The sequence below is a fragment of the Nematolebias whitei genome, chromosome 3, assembly GCF_014905685.2.
Source record: "Nematolebias whitei isolate Nwh7 chromosome 3, NemWhi1, whole genome shotgun sequence".
Lineage (NCBI taxonomy): Eukaryota > Metazoa > Chordata > Actinopteri > Cyprinodontiformes > Rivulidae > Nematolebias > Nematolebias whitei.
Window position 1 is genome coordinate 17289110 of NC_056500.1, and position 3714 is coordinate 17292823.

Consider the following 3714-nt stretch of genomic DNA (forward strand, 5'->3'; position numbering starts at 1 on the left):
GTGTGTGTGTGTGTGTGTGTGTGTGTGTGTGTGTGTGTGTGTGTGTGTGTGTGTGTGTGTGTGTGTGTGTGTGTGTGTGTGTGTGTGTGTGTGTGTGTGTGTGTGTGACTCACGGCTGCTGCATGAACACACTTGATCTGTGGAAAGTATGTGAATTGGAAGAGCTGTCAATGACGCAAAGCCTTGTTGATCCAGTTTGCAACAACGGCAGGGCTATTTGGAGCATAAAGTTGATCTTGGAGTTTGCTCTTTAACGTTGTCCTCAGGTGCAGTCAGAAAGGGGCCCAGCACGGGCTGACGTATTTCATCACTTTTGTGTGGATTCTGCAGCCTGAGTTTGACTAACAATGCAGAGCTGGTTCAGTTTCAGCACTTGGACTTAACCTGGTGCACTTGGCCTAATTCTGGGGCGTTATGCACACCTTACATAGGATGATTTTTCTCTTCCTGGCCTGCTGGAATAAAGTTTTTCACAAACCACTGCTTGGTGAGGAAGAAGAAAATGCTCTAGCATGGGAAATTTGTGAACATGCTACCGTTTTTCTCAATACTTAACCTCTTTGTCGTCTTTCTTGCTGTCTCCAGTTGATCCAGGCTGATGGCTGCCTGAAGCTCTCTCTGTTGGAGGTTCCTTCCTCTCAGTTTTAAACTGACACAAAGAGCCTGATCAGAGGAAAAGACTGACTCTCTGGTTGCATGCAAACTGAATGCCAACATGTAAACGAGGATTTTTTTTCCTCGAATCAACATCCGAAAAATTCTGCGTTTCCCCCGGCGGTGTCCACGTAAAGGAGGCCTGAGTTTCACTCCTGTGTCAAGATGTGATCTGGGATTTAGCACTAAATTCATCAAGCTTATGATAATTTAAATATGGTTCATAAACTTTCCTAAATCTTGTTATGTCACATACCATCCATCCATCCATCCATCCATCCATCCATCCATCCATCCATCCATCCATCATCTTCTGCTTGATCCAAAGTCGGGACACAGGGGCAGCAGCGGACATGCACGAAGAACATCCTTACCAGTTCGGGCATCTGGTATCAGATCCTTACCAGAGTTTGTGACCATAGGTGGGGGTAGGAACGTAGACCGGCCGGTAAACAGAGAGCTTTGCCTTACAGCTCAGCTCTCTCTTTACCACAATGGACTGGTACAGAGTCCACAATACTGCAGATGCTGCACCAATCTGTCTGGCAGTCTCACGCTCCATTCTTCCCTCACTCGTGAACAAAACCCCAAGATACTTATTATCCTCCACCCTCATGTTCTCTTTTCTCACTTGCCTGTATGTTGTATGTAACAAGTCTCTCTTGTAAATGAGTCTTTGAGGCTCAATGGGAACTAACCTGTATAAATAAAGGTCTAATAATAATAATAATAACAGTTAGACTGAGTTTGTTGCAGGTCTCAGACTGAAGAAGTCTTCTGGATAAAAGATGAAACGTTTCAACATGAAGAATCCATCCAGAGGATCTGAATCCACCTTGTTAGATCAGGACGTCTCACTCACTTCTCTTTTTATTCATACTCTGTGTTAAACAAACTTTAATTGAAAGTATTCAGTTGTTGTATTTAAGGTCATATATAGGTGGAGGGTGTTGCAATATTTATTTATTTATTTATAACAGGTTAGGAGTTTTTCTGCAAACTCATTGTTTTGAGACAAAACCTCCTGCACTTCTGGCAATATGGGTGGTTTTGGTCACAACAGCAAACTGCACGACGTGAGACAAAAAGACAAGAACCAAAAAGGTTGTTTCTGTTGTCTGCGTTCACAGCCGCATATATTCTGCTTCTGTTTGTGTGCACGTTAAAGCAACATGCACACAGAAAACTGTGGACACGGGTGCTGACATGTTTCCACCTCCAAGTCATACTAGATGAAATATTTCATGTTTACTCAAAACTGAAGATGACAGTCAGAGGTTGATTCAGGGCGTAGCACGCGTGTCGGCCTGTGGTGAACACAGGCGCTCACAGCATGGAAGCAATCATTTTAATATTCAAATTGTATTCATCGCTCAAGTGTTGGCATAAATTTAACTAGTTTCACAAAAAAGAAATATAGTAATGTTTATTAAAACCTGTGGAGGTCAAAATGCAAACTAGAAAAACTGTATTTTCTGCATGAACGCTGAGTGACAGCTGAAATTTCCTGAAGAAGCTGAAACTGAAATGTTAAAGCTAAAAGAGGCAAATAAGTTGCTAAACAGCACGGAACACCGAGCTAAGACAGAAGCAAAAGGCAAGTTAAAAATAAAAGTATAAAAATGGTAACTAAATGCGAAAGTAGCTAAATACTAGCTAAAACTTAAAAGTAGCAAACTGCTGGATAAAAGCAATAAGAGTTAAAAGTGACTAATTGCTAGCTAAAAGCTAAAATAGCACAAGGTTATTTAAAAGCTAAAAGTAGCTAAAGGTTAGAAAAAAGCTAAAGTGGCAAAAGGCCATCTCAAATTTAAAATTAGCAAAAGCTTGATAAAAGCAAGGAAAGGTTAGTTAAAAACTAAAAGTAACAAAAGGCTATCTAAAAGCTACAGTAGCAACATGCTAGCTAAAAATAAAAGTAGAAAAATGGTAACCAGATGCAAAAAGTAGCCAAATACAAGAGCAACAAGAGCTAAAATAACTAAATGCTAGCTACCCCCACCCTTGGGTAAATGAGACCACAAGAGAGGCAAGACGCCTGTGCAGGAGAGCTGAACGTCGATGGAAAAAAGATAAACTCCAGGTTTCCTTTGATGTGTTAAAATCATGTTGGAAAGCTTATCAGACCACCGTTAAACAGGAGAAAAACAAATATTTATCAAAAATGATCAACTCAAACAGTCACAACCCCCGCGTTCTTTTCAACACCATTAACACCATTCTAAACGTGCCTCAGTCTGCCACCATTGAGGCCTCTGTTGACACCTGTAATAAGTTTGTCAGGCATTTAGTTGAAAAGGTTGAGTCAATTAGGTCATCAATTCCACACTCCACAGCCGACCCTTCAGTTCTTGTCCCCTGCTCCGCAGTCTTCAGTCACTTTGACCCCATCTCACTCTCATTTTTAAATGAGGTCGTTGGTCACATGAAACCCTCAGGCTCCCCTGCTGATCCCATCCCTGCTGCATTTTTTAAACAGGTTCTACCGTCAACTGGACTCTCTGTTCTTGTCATTATTAACAGTAGTTTGGCTACAGGTGTGGTTCCTGGTGTTTTAAAACGTGCAGTGGCAACTACATTAATTAAAAAACCCAGACTTGACTCTGCAGCTTGTTAAAACTTCAGGCCAATCTCAAAACTTCCATTTCTTTCTAAAATCTTGGAGAAAATAGTTTGTAGTCAACTAACCAGGTTTTTGAATGGAATATTTTAGATTTTTCAGTCAGGATTTAAACAACTGCACAGCACCGAGACAGCTTTAGTAAGGGTCTGTAATGACATTCTGCTAGCAAATGACTCTGGTCAGTCTGTGATGCTGGTACTCCTCGACCTTACCGCTGCATTTGACACTGTTGATCACAGCATCCTTATGTCACGGCTAGAACACTGGGTTGCGATTACAGGGGTGGCGCTAGAATGGTTCCATTTGTATCTGGGTGACAGGAGTTTCTGTGTTAACTTAACCAATCATTTTTCTGCTTCTGTCCCTCTTTCCTGTGGAGTCCCACAAGGCTCCATTCTTGGACCCCTTCTGTTCTCATTGTATCTACTCCCCTTGGG